A 14,187-nucleotide genomic window follows, 5' to 3' on the forward strand; every position below is an offset into this window, starting at 1 on the left:
GTAGTGGTCTGTGTGTCACAATGTTGCATAGGAGGAAGGATATGAAATGTAGTCACCTAGTGGTGAAACCATCCATCCTCTTCTGTCTTTCAGTGTCCGTAATGTCTTAACAATTTGGTTTGTGTGGACATAGATGACCGTGTAATAAAGTCTCCTGATCTACACTACAGTATTAGAGATATCTTTCTGCATATAATAAGGACAATAACAGGGTCGGCCTGAAGTTCCTTGGACCCACCAGAGGAAATTCTTCTCAGGGCCCATCCCTCATATCATCCATAAAGTCTAAGGGCTCATGCACACAACTGTTGGGAGTTTTGCGGATCCGCAAGACACACATACCGGCCTTGTGCATTCCGCATTTTGCGGTATGGAAGGGCTGGCCCCTAATAGAACAGTCCTATCCTTGTCTGTAATGCGGACAATAATAGGACATTTTTGTCGAACGGACATATGGACACGCAATGCACACGGAGTAATTTCTGTTTTTTTGTTGTTGTTTTGCGGCTCAAGTGCATGGTTCCGCATATGGGACGCAAAAAATTACGTTTGTGTGCATGAGCCCTAAGGGTATAGCTACACAATGACATTTTTTGTAATGATAATCTATGGTGTCGCACTGTGACATACGACATGCTGCGACTGCGGCACGACAGTCGCAAAAAAAATCCAACTTGGATGGATTTTTGTGCAACTGTCGTGTTGTAGTTGCAGCATGTCACAGTCCAACACCATAGACTATCTTTACGACAAATAGTCGAGCGAAAAATGTTGTCTTGTAGCCCTAGCCTAATTGAATCAAAATCTAAGAAATAGACCCTAGTGGCAAGTGCTTGGCATCAAAAGCAGCTCCAACTGTTTTTTTTTTCTCCTGGACCCTTGGGGCCCATTATGGTATCATAGCCTGGGCAAGCTTGGCTTCTTCACTAGTGCCCTCCCAGTCAGTATAAGGAAGGAAGTAATTTAAAGGGGTTGTCCAGGATTAGAAAAACATGGCTGCTTTCTTCCAAAACAGCAGCACCTCTGTAAATGGGTTGTGTCTGGTATTGTAGCTGGGCTCCACTGGAGTCAATGGGGCTCAACTGCAATAACACATGAAGGCATTCTTTAAGACAGGGAACTCCTTTTCATAGTGCCAGGCGTTGGTGGGGTTTAACCCCTTAAGGACCTAGGACGTACCGGTACGCCCTATTTCCCGAGTCCTTAAGGACCTAGGACGTACCGGTACGCCCTATTTCCCGAGTCCTTAAGGACCGAGGACGTACCGGTACGTCCTGACTTAAAATCGGAACTCCGGCGCCGCAGGGGTTAATCGGAACGGGATTTCGGCTGAAATCATTCAGCCGGCATCCCGTAACAATGCAGGGGGGGGTCATTTGACCCCCCCGTATCGGCGATCGCAGAAAACCGCAGGTCAATTCAGACCTGCGGTTTTCTGCGTTTCCGGTCCATTCGGGTGTCCTGTGACCCGATGAACCGGAAAAAGACTGCGATCGGTGGCGTAATTATACACCACCTATCGCAGTCCGAGGATTTGGAGAGGCGGTGCTGGCCCTGGTGCTGAACGCCGCTGTCCAGGGTGCTGATTGGTGCAGGGGAGAGAGGCGCGAGATTCAAACTTCCTGCGCTCCTCTCTCCCCTCCTCTTCCTGTCCAGCACCCTGACCGTGCAGCACCGTCCAGAACGAGCTCCTGTGTCCCCCTAATCGGCATCCATCACCCTCCTGCACCCATCGCCACCCAGGTAGGTTAGGGTCAGTGAGGGAGAGGCACCGTTAGGCAGGGAAAGAAGGGAAAAGTAAGTTAAAAAAAAAAAAAAAAAAGTACTTTTATTCCAAACTTCCAAACTTCCATCTAACCCTAACCCAGACCCCTCCTGCCACTTGCCCCCCCACCCACCCCCCACCAGCCACTCCCCCCCCCCCCCACCTGCCTCCACCCCCCACCCCCCACTCACCACCACTTTTTTTTTTCTGCGTGCGCTGACTGGCCGGCACTTTTTAGCGTCCGTCCACTGTTAGCGCATCGCCCGCCCCACCACCCCACCGACCGCTGATCAGCGTTGTACCGCTGATCAGCAAGTTTTAACTTTTTTTTTTTCTAACACTTGCCCCTTTTTTTTCCTTATTTAGTACGCGAACACCCGTTGCCCCCACACACACGCACATATAATAAAGTTTGCCACACACGCACACCTACACGCACACACACCCATGGCCCACCGGATGTTCTCGGCCGAGGAGGCATACGCCCAGATTGCCTCCGACTCTGAGAGCCCCAGTGAGGATGAGGATGACCCCACATTCCTTTTGTCATCCGCATCCTCCTCATCATCATCTGATGACGATGAGCCACCAAGGCGGCGGAGACGCCGCCAGGCGGAGCCAGGGGCCCCACATGCTAGGGATCCTGTGGCCCACCCTAGTACGAGCCGCCCTGGGGTTCGTACTGGTTTCCCGGCCCACCAAATAAGTCCACCGGAGCCCCCTGCCGATGAACTTAGCTGGTGTCCCCCAGTGGACTTTGAGCCTGAGATTCCGGATTTTGCTGGCAATCCTGGAATCCAGATTCCCACAGTGGGGTTTACTGAAATAGACTATTTTAGTTTTTTTTTCAGTAACTCACTGGTGAATTTGATGGTGGAGCAGACGAATCTGTACGCCCAACAGTTCGTCGCTCAAAACCCAGGCTCAGTTTTGGCTAGACCCGGTGGCTGGACGCCGGTCAGTGCAGCCGAAATGAGGACATTTTGGGGCCTCGTGCTGCATATGGGTCTAGTCCAAAAACCCAGTGTCAGGCAATACTGGAGTGGGGACATACTCTACCAGACCCCACTGTACAGTATGGTCATGATACGTCACCGGTTTGAGGCCATCCGGAAATGTCTGCATTATTCCGATAATGCAGCATGTCCCCCCCGAAGTGATCCTGCCTATGACCGGCTGTATAAGATACGGCCGGTCATCGATCACTTTGGGGCCACATTTCAGCAGGCCTACGTACCTGGAAGGGAGGTCGCGGTTGATGAGTCTCTCGTTGCGTTCAAGGGGAGACTCAGTTTCCGCCAATACATTCCCACAAAGCGGGCGAGGTATGGCGTGAAGCTATACAAAATTTGTGAGAGTGCCTCAGGGTACACTTACAAATTTCGTGTGTACGAGGGGCGAGATTCCCGTATTGAACCCCCAGAATGTCCCCCCCACTCTGGGTGTTAGCGGGAAACTCGTGTGGGACCTTATGTACCCACTGCTGGATAATGGTTACCACTTGTACGTGGATAACTTTTATACCAGCATTCCCTTGTTCAGGTCCCTTGCCGCCAGATCCACGTTCGCTTGTGGGACCGTGCGGAAAAATCAACGCGGCCTCCCTGCCTACCCCCTCCAGGTACCTATCCCCAGGGGTGAGACCCGTGCCCTTACCAGTGGAAACCTGTTGCTGGTCAGGTATAAGGACAAGAGGGATGTCCTTATGCTGTCCACAATCCACGGTAACGGCACCACCCCTGTCCCTGTGCGAGGTACCGCGGCAACGGTCCTCAAGCCCGATTGTATCGTCGACTACAATCGGTATATGGGAGGAGTTGATCTCTCTGATCAAGTCCTCACGCCATATAACGCCATGCGCAAAACCCGGGCATGGTACAAAAAAGTTGCGGTCTACTTGGTACAGGTTGCCATGTACAACTCTTTTGTACTATCCCGAAGCGCTGGCAGCACAGGGACATTCCTCCAGTTCTATGAGGCAGTCCTCAAAGACCTGATCTTTTCGGACCGGGAAAGAGCAGGCCGGAGTACCTCGGGAATTGGAGGCGCCCGGATCGTCCCTGGCCAACACTTTCCAGGTGTGGTCCCCCATACTGGAAAGAAGGGACGAACCCAAAAAAAGTGCAGAGTGTGTCACAAGAGGGGGATACGGAAGGACACCACTACTCAATGTGACACTTGCCCCGATCATCCGGGCCTCTGCATTATCAATTGCTTCAGGGAGTATCACACTTCCATGGAGTACTAAATTTTTATAATCCTCAACAGTCCACTAGAGAACATAAAACACTATGGCTCTCAGACTTTGGAGACACGGAAACAATTTTTCTTTCCCCAAAAAATATTAGTTTTAGAGCAGGCATCCTCAAACTGCGGCCCTCCAGATGTTGTAAAACTATAACTCCCAGCATGCCCAGACAACCTACAGCCATCAGCAGGGCATGGTGGGAATTGTAGTTTTACAATATCTGGAGGGCCGCAGTTTTAGGATGCCTGCTTAGTGTCTCCAAAGTCTGAGAGCCATACATATTGGGCATCGTCGCGTGCGTAAAAGTCGTCGCTATAAAAATAACTTTTGACCAAACGCCTCGGATGAACGGTGTTAAAAATATAAAATAAAAACTGTGCCAAAACACCAATTTTTGGGCAAAATTTCAATTTGAATCCATTTTGCCGGTAATAAAGCAAGGGTTAACAGCCAAACAAAACTAAATATTTATTGCCCCGATTCTGTAGTTTGCAGAAACACCCCATATGTGGTCGTAAATGGCTATATAGCCGCACGGCAGGGCATAGAACGAAGGGAACTCCATATGGTTTCTGGAAGGCAGATTTTGATGGACAGTTTTTTTTTTGACACCATGTCCCATTAGAAGCCCCCCCTGATGTAGCCTAGACTAGAAACTCCAAAAAAGTGACCCCATCTAAGAAACTACACCCCTCAAGGTATTCAAAAGTTACTTTACAAACTATGTTAACCCTTTAGGTGTTCCACAAAACCAAATAGTGAATGTAGAAACAATTTTAGAATTACATTTTTTTGTTACATTGCCTCAAAAAAGACTAATATAGAGCAACCAAAAATCAAATTTACCCCAAAAATAGTCCCAAAACAACAACCACCTTATCCCGTAGTTTCCTAGATGGGGTCACTTTTATGGAGTTTCTACTCTAGGGGTGCATCAGGGGGCTTGAAAGGGTACATGGTGTCAATAAACCAGTCCAGCAAAATCTGCCTTCCAAAAATGACGTTCCCCTTCTTCTATGTCCTGCCGTTTAGCCAAATAGTAGTTTACGACCACATATGGGGTGTTTTTGCAAACTACAGAATCAGGGCAACCCATTTTGAGTGTTGTTTGGCAGTTAACCCTTGTTTTACTCCTGGAAAAAATTGATTATATTGGAAAATTTTCCAAAAAATAGAAATTTCAAAATTGTTTCTCCATCTGCCATTAACTCTTGTGGAACACCTAAAGGGTTAACAAAGTTTGTAAACCCAGTTTTGAATACCTTGAGGGGTGTACTTTCTTAGATGGAGTCACTTTTTTGAAATTTCTATTCTAGGGGTGCAACAGGGGGCTTCAAATGGGACATGGTATAAACAAAACCAGTCCTGCCAAATCTGCCTTCCAAAACCCATATGGTGTTCCCCTCCTTCTATGTGCTACCGTTAGGCCAAACAGTAGTTTACGACCACATATGGGGTGTTTTTGCAAACTACAGAATCAGGGCAACCCATTTTGAGTGTTGTTTGGCAGTTAACCCTTGTTTTACTCCTGGAAAAAATTGATTATATTGGAAAATTTTCCAAAAAATAGAAATTTCAAAATTGTTTCTCCATCTGCCATTAACTCTTGTGGAACACCTAAAGGGTTAACAAAGTTTGAAAAAACAGTTTTGAATACCTTGAGGGGTGTAGTTTCTAGAATGGGGTCATTTTTGGGAGGTTTCTATTATCTAAGCCTCACAATATGACTTCAAACCTGAACTGGTCCATAAAAAGTGGGATTTTGAAGATTTCTGAAAATTTCAAAATTTGCTTCTAAACTTCTAAGCCTTGTAACATCCCCAAAAAATAAAATATCATTCCCAAAACAATTCAAGCATGAAGTAGACATATGGGGAATGTAAAGTCATCACAATTTTTGGGGGTATTACTATGTATTACAGAGGTAGAGAAACTGAAAATTTGAAATTTGCTAATTTTTCAAAATTTACGGTAAAAATTGTATTTTTTTATGCAAAAAAATTAACTTTTTTGACCCAATTTTAGCAGTGTCATGAAGTACAATATGTGACGAAAAAACAATCTCAGAACGGCCTGGGTAAGTCAAAGCGTTTTAAAGTTATGAGCACTTAAAGTGACACTGGTCAGATTTGCAAAAAATGGCCTGGTCCTTAAGGTGAAAATGAGCCTGGTCCTTAAGGTGAAAATGAGCCCGGTCCTTAAGGGGTTAAAAAAAAACAAAAAAAACGACTGGCCCTCTGGTTTCAGCACCGAGCTCACTTCTGCTTCTGATCCTGGCTGGCTCTACACGCAAGCCACTGTTACGGACCACACTGTAGTCAATGTGGTCCTTCAAGCACCGTTCATAAACAGAACATAGGAAAAGTTACTGCTAATGTGAACACAGCCTAAGGCCGAATGCACACGGCCGTGTTCCGCGGCCGAGAGAGGTCTGTGGTATGCCGGGCTGGATTCCTGTTCAGAGCAGGAGCGCACGGCGTCATTGGTTGCTATGACGCCGTGCGTTTCATGCCGCCGCTGCACTACAGTAATACATTCGTATAGTGTATTACTGTAGTGCAGCGGCAGCATGAAGCGCACGGCGTCATAGCAACCAATGACGCCGTGCGCTCCTGCTCTGAACAGGAATCCAGCCCGGCATACCACGGACCGCTCTCGGCCGCGGAACACGGCCGTGTGCATTCGGCCTAAAATATACACTTGTTTCCTTGCTTTGCAGATCCACAATTTGTGGACCACAAAACAGACTACGGTCGTGTGCATGAGCCCTAAAACAGGGCATTGGAGTCTATGAGAATAACAATATGATCATTGCTTGTTATAGTTCCCTATGTGTAAACGGAAATAAAAATGTTTTTTTAATTTTTATATAAAAGTCAGACAAGTTTCCCCGAAATAAAAATAAAAATTCATAAACAATAAAAAAAAATACACATCATGGGCAATGCGAAAATACCCATACTATGCCCACACGGCAAATGGAAAAAGTCAAAATGGCCAATTCTAAATTTTTTGGGTCACTTCACCTCCCACAAAAAATTTAATAAAAAGTAATCAAAAAGTCATACACACCCCAGCATGGTATCAATGAAAAGAACAGATCTCCCCGCAAAAAATGAACTTCACACAGCTCCATACACAACTACAAAAAAACATTCTAGGGGTTAGAATATAATGCAGAAAAGAAAAAACTATTTTTTTTCACGTTTTTACATTTTTTCCAGTATTAAAGAGGACCTTTCACCATAATAAAACCTCTAAACTAACTATACAGATGCGTAGAGCGGCGCCCAGGGATCCCCCTGCACTTACTGTTATACCTGGGCGCCTCTCCGTTCTCCGGTTATAGCCTCCGGTATCTTCTTAGTTAGGCTCCACCCAGGAGAACCTGACGCCGTCTCTTTCTCCTATGCTGTAGCGCTGGCCAATCGCAGCGCTCAGCTCATAGCCTGAGAGTTTTTTTTTTTCTCTCAGGCTATGAGCTGAGTGCTGCGATTGGCCAGCGCTACTGCATGGAAGAATGAGACGCCGGCAGGTTCCCCTGGGTGGAGCCTAACTATGAAGATACCGGAGGCTATACCGGGCGAACGGAGCGGCGCCCGGGGATAACAGTAAGTGCAGGGGGATCCCTGGGCGCCGCTCTACGCATCTGTATAGTTAGTTTAGAGGTTTTATTATGGTGAAAGGTCCTCTTTAAAACACAAGAAAAACAATACAAATGTAATATCGTAGTAGTCGTACTGAACTGGAAAATGAAAGTAACAGGTCAGTTTTACTGCATAGGGAACGCCGTAAAAACAAAGCCCATAAAACTGTTACAGAATTGCGTTTTGTTTTTTTTCAATTTCACCTCATTCGGAATTTTTTTCCAGCTATGCTACATCATATGCAATATCAAATGTTGGAATTGGAAGGTGCAAAACAAGCCCTCATACGGTTATGGGAATGGAAAAATGGAAATGGCCCGGGAAACAGTAATGGACAGTTCGCATTGTTCGCCCGCAAACATATGCGGGCTGCCATCTTTTTTCACAAGTCCGGCGAGGCACAGGTAAGCCCTTACCTGTGCCTGTGCCCGAGCCGGTCTGAAAACAAGTGCGGTCACCGGGAGCAGGCAGTTCCGAGAACAGCCACCGGGGGCCTTCATCGGGCTGTTCTCGGAACTGCCTGCTTCCCTTACGTCCTAACCAGCAGCACAAGTGGGGAGTTCTCCCCTGTGAAGCTAGTAGGACAGGTGGAATTTTTGATGACAATTAATTTCCTACCAAGTAATAATTAAATAATTAGCAAAACCCACCCCTATAAAGGGCAGACTGCCCATAATTCAGTGCTTTTTTTCTCTGTCCCTGTGGACAGTAGGACTGGTCAGGCTACGGCCTGTCACTTTAAAAATACTTTTACTTTTTGATTGATTTTTTTTACCGCTTGTCTGATGGTCCTAGCTTGTGGCCATAAAGTCGCTCCGGTCCCCTCTGCTCATGGCGTTAATTTGTGATCCGCTGCACCTGCGGTAGCGGCAGTCCAGGCTACAGGGGCGGGGCCTATCGGCGCTCGGCCACCTACAGGGCTTGGATCGCCGGCGTCTCTCTCCGGCTACTGCTGCATGCTGCATGGCCGACAGGAAGTGCGTCAATGACGACTTCCGGTTTCGGCCAGCGTTATTAAACTTAAAACGCAAGTGTATTTTAGTTATACGAGCCCTGTGGGCTGCATATTTAATGATATATATTATGTATATATGTTTTAAAAGCTTATATTCCTAGGGGAAAGATTAAGTGAGGCGGTGCTATCCAGAGGGGGCCGATCTAAGGTTAGGGGTGGAGCTATCCACCTATATAAGCCCACAACAAGAGGAGTACTTCCTCTTTCTGAGCAGAGAGCTAAGGCTACAGTTCTGTGCCTGCTAACTACTACTGAGAGCTAAAGCTACAGCCTGTGGCTAATACTACTACTTCTAAACTGAAAATTTCTTTTCAGATGGCATCTCCTAACGGTGAACAGCGCGGTAAATCCGCCCACAAGCAGAGACATTTAGTCTGCGCTTCCTGCGAGATTCCAATGCCGGACTCCTACGAGTACAATCGGTGTCCATCATGTCGTCCCCCTCTGTCGCAACCCACTGCAAGCGACATGTTTGGGTGGATGAAGGACTTCTTGGGAAATTCTATTTCCGAAATTAAAAGCGCCCTCGCCTCAAAGAGGCCAAGAGAATCATCTCCGGGTCCGATGCCTATGCTGGAAGCAATCTCCGTGGACGACCATTCCTCTTCTTCCTCTGACGACGAAGATTCACTGTTCCTGTTCCCAGCCGAGAAGACTCAAAGGCTTTTACGCTCCATCCGGTCAAGGGACCGTGATGTGGTGCAAGGGGAAGCTCCGCCATCCACCTCTAGGGGGTTAAGAACCTTCAAAGTGGACGAAAACCTTAAGCGTTTTATGCTTACGGAATGGAAACACCCAGAGAAGGGTCCAGTCCTCAATAAGGTTGACATGGCGATATCCAAACTGTCCAAAAGGACCCTAGTGCCATCAGATGACGGTAGTAATCTCCAGGACCCGTTAGACCGAAAGGTCGAATGCACCTTAAGGCGCAATTATTCTGCTGCTGCAGCCTCCGCGTCAGTAGCTGTCGCCTCCTCTGAGACCGCGGACTTTGTACGTTCCCGCATCCTAAGAATTCAGGCTGACCTAGAGGCCGAAGTAGCCAGAACGGACATTCTGAACCAATTTAAGACCCTCCTATTGGGAGCGGATTTTCTATGTGACGCCTCTGCGCAGCACTTGAAACTGGCTGCAAAAGTTATGGCGCTTTCTTCTGCCAGCCGTAGGCCCCTTTGGTTACGACCATGGGTCGCCGATAACACCTCCAAGTTTAACTTATGTGGCCTACCCTATGAGCCAGGAAGGCTTTTTGGTTCTGAGCTAGATAAGCTCATGGAAAGCTTGGCAGATAAGAAAGGGAAAAATCTCCCTCAACAGTCCTTTCGGGGTCGCAGTAGGTCCAGAAACACAAGACATCAGGGCCCCTCGAGATCCCAGAGGCGTCAGGCGTCCTCCAGACGCGGACGCGGTCGTGGTAGAGGCAGCGAACGTAAGGCGGACCTATGACTCTCCCGCTTACCTTCTCCCTTCCCCTCCAGACCCTCCGTGCAATCCTCTGGTCGGAGGTCATTTAAGTTTTTTTCAGCAGCCCTGGCTGTAAGAGATCCCGAACCAGTGGGTCCTAAATATAATTTTGTTCGGTTACACAATAGATTTCGTGTCTCCCCCTCAGGAGAAATTTGTGTTAACCTGGCCTTTACCAAATCAAACAAAAGATCCTGGAGGACGCAGTCCTCCTTTACCTTCACAAAAAAGCCCTAGATGAGGTTCCCTCCCACGAACGAGGGTGAGGGGTGTATTCCCCCATATTTCTAGTCCCAAAGCCTTCTGGAGACTGGCGCATGATAATAGATCTGCGCTACCTAAATCGCTTCATAAGGCAGAAGCGCTTCAGAATGGAGACCATCCGTTCCTTAATCAATATTCTAAATCCCGGAGACCTCATGGTCACCATAGATCTAAAGGACACTTATCTTCATGTTCCTATTCATCCAACTAACCGAAAGTTCCTAAGAGTTGCAGTCTCCATAAAAGGTGTGGTAAAGCATTACCAGTTTGCTGTTCTACCCTTTGGCATCTCTTCCGCTCCCCACACGTTTACCAAGGTTGTGGCTCCAGTTGTTGCCAAGCTCAGGCTTCAAGGACTAGAAATCGTGCCATATCGAGACGACTGGCTCTTAAAAGCTGCGTCTCTAGACTTTCTTCAGACCCATCCTCATCTGGCTCTTCAGACTCTCCAGCGGTTAGGCTGGCTGATAAATTGGGAAAAGTCCCAGATCCTGCCTTCCACTTCCAGGGTATTCCTGGGGTTTATAGTGGATTCTCAAAGGATGACTCTATCTCTCTCCCCAGAAAGGAAAGATCGAGTCATAAGAGCCGCTCAGTTTCTCATGGCACCTCGTCGAGTGTCCATCAGAACACTTATGAAGATGTTGGGCAACATGTCAGCATCTGCAGAAGCAGTTCCTTGGGCCCTTTGGCACCTCCGTCCACTTCAAGAGGAAGTGTTAGCAGTCTGGAACCACAACCCAAAGGGGTTGGACAAGACTCACTCCCTGTCTGTCAAAGTCCGGTCCTCACTCAAATGGTGGAGGAACCTATTAGATGGGAGGTCCTGGATTCAACCTCGTTGGATCACGTTGACCACAGACGCCTCCCTTCTAGGTTGGGGAGCCCATCTGGAAGACAGTCCAGTACAAGGTATCTGGACTCCACAGGAGAGGCTTCTCTCGTCCAATATGAGAGAACTAAGAGCTGTACGTCTAGCTCTTTATCACTTTGTTCCTCTCATCTGCGGAAAGGCGGTGAGAGTCCGTTCGGACAGCACGACTGTGGTCACTTACATCAACAGACAGGGAGGAATGAGATCTCAACCTCTTCTCCATGAAGTTGGTCTAATTCTCTCTTGGGCAGAGCTCAGTGTATCCCACCTATCCGCGGTTCACATAAGGGGAGATCTCAACATAGTTGCAGATCGACTCAGTCGGGGTCTACCAGTTCCAGGCGAATGGTCACTGAACAGAGACGTCTTCTCCCAGATCACTCTACGTTGGGGTATTCCAGAGATCGACTTGATGGCGACCCGGTTGAACGCGAAGGTGGACAAGTTCTGCTCCCTCTACAAGGAGGACAACCTCTTGGCGATAGACGCTCTGTCCATTCCATGGAGGTTCAGGCTGGCATACATATTCCCTCCACTTTCCATGATACCACGGGTATTGACGAAAATAAGACAAGACCAGACCCCGGTCATTGCAATAATACCATTCTGGCCGAAGAGGTCTTGGTTCACCCAGATCATGAAGATGAGTCAGGGCATATATTGGAGACTTCCCCTAATGCAGGACCTTGTGTATCAGGACACAGGCCCCTGCCTAGATCTGAGGAAACTCAATCTGACAGCCTGGAGATTGACAGGCCCCTACTAGAAGCTAGAGGGCTTTATGCAGAGGTCTTGAGAACTATTTCACACTCCCGTGCGGAGTCTACAAACAAGGCATACTCAAGAATTCACAAGATCTTTCTTCAGTGGTGTGCTGTTAAAGAGGTAGCACCCTCAGATCCTCCTCTTTCAGCTATTTTACAATTCCTGCAGGACGGCCTGGACAAGGGTCTAAGCCCGTCTACTCTCAGAGTCCACATCAGTGCTCTCTCTGCCTCTTTAGGTAGACCATTATCTCAAGACCCCCTACTCAGGAGGTTCCTCAAGGGAGCCGAAAGATTAAAACCTAGAATCCTGAGACCTATCCCTGAATGGAATTTATCCATTGTTCTAAAGGGGCTATCCTCTCCCCCCTTTGAACCCTTAGAGAATGTAGACCTAAAGTTTCTATCCTTAAAGGTCACATTTTTACTGGCCATAACATCGGCCAAAAGGATTGGAGAATTACAGGCCCTAGCTGCCACTGAGCCTTATACCCTCTTTCTCCAGGACTCTGTCCTGTTGAGATTTCTACCGACCTTTGCTCCTAAGGTTCCCTCATTCGGTAACCGAAATCAGACTATCTCCCTGCCAGTCCTATGTCCTACTCCATCATCTCCTGAAGAGGAAGCCCTTCACTCCTTGGACATTTCCAGAAATCTAAAAATCTACCTGGACAGGACTGCGAACTTTAGGAAATCGGAACACCTACTGCTCTCCTTTTCTGGTAAAAGCAAAGGTCTAAAAGCCTCCAAACCCTCTCTAAGTAGATGGGTAAAGGAGGCAATCCGGGAAGCCTTTTTATCCCAAGTCTTGGCTCCTCCATCCTTTGTCACCGCCCACTCCACGAGGGCAATATCTACTTCTTTTGCGGAAAGAAATCTCGTTCCACTTGAACAGATTTGTGCTGCGGCTTCCTGGAGCTCCCACAGCACTTTCATTAGACACTATTGCCTAGACTCTAGGCGTTCGGAGGGGCTAACATTCGGACGTACCATTCTGTCTGCCGCCTTCTCATAAAAATAAATAAATAAATAGGATTATACCTGGGAAAGGCCCTTCCAATTTGTTGGGTTACTTGCTAGGTCCCCACTTGTGCTGCTGGTTAGGACGTAAGGGAAGCGTTAATTTCTAACGTAAATTTGTTTTCCCTTAGTCCTAACAGCAGCACACAAATTTCCCACCCTTGTTTGTTTCTACTTGTTATAAAAGCACTGAATTATGGTCAGTCTGCCCTTTATAGGGGTGGGTTTTACTAATTATTTAATTATTACTTGGTAGGAAATTTATTGTCATCAAAAATTCCACCTGTCCTACTAGCTTCACAGGGGAGAACTCCCCACTTGTGCTGCTGTTAGGACTAAGGGAAAACAAATTTACGTTAAAAATTAATGCTTCCGGTGACCGCATTTGTTTTCAGACTGGCTTGCGGCACAGGTAAGGGCGTACCTGTGCCTCGCCGGACTTGTGAAAAAAGATGGCAGCCCGCATATGTTCGCGGGCGAACAATGCGAACTGGCCGTCACTGCCGGGAAAGGCAGGGAATGAAAAAAAAAAACTAAAAACTTCTGGGCTGAAAGGGTTAACACGGATGTGCAACCCCTAGTGACAACCCCTGTTCACTGACAACCGTTTTGGTTGCCACTCAGCATTCCCAGGAACAGATATAGCTAAAGAACAGCTGGCACAGTTTTGACTGACTTGACGTAAGATAAGGACAGCAAAAGGATTTAGATTTATTGGGAATTTTTTATTTTTTTTATATAAAATTCCTTGTGTTTGGAACCTGGGTAAAGTCGCTATGAGGAAGCGGCCTAGAGCTCCGGAGGATCTGTGGGACGTGAGGACACAGCAGGGAATGTTCCAGGCTGTCATCGTCTGTGTAGTCAGTGATCTGACCATCTATTGTGTTCTGTCTGGGAGGAGTGTAGAAATCTGCTGAGTCAAAATGACTTATTAAATGAGCTGGATAGATTCCATGGTAAGCAGCAGATTGTGGCTCCGCTCTACAAGACGCTGGCGGCCATTCCTGTGTACAGTGAGTTTTAACCCTAATCCCTAGTATCGGCGAACGCAGCACCAAACAATCAGTGGTCTGAGTCAGTTACACGCTAGATTATAGCAGGAATCTAAGTTGTTATTTGCAAAACT

Source organism: Bufo bufo, chromosome 1 (assembly GCF_905171765.1).
Source record: "Bufo bufo chromosome 1, aBufBuf1.1, whole genome shotgun sequence".
Taxonomy (NCBI): domain Eukaryota; kingdom Metazoa; phylum Chordata; class Amphibia; order Anura; family Bufonidae; genus Bufo; species Bufo bufo.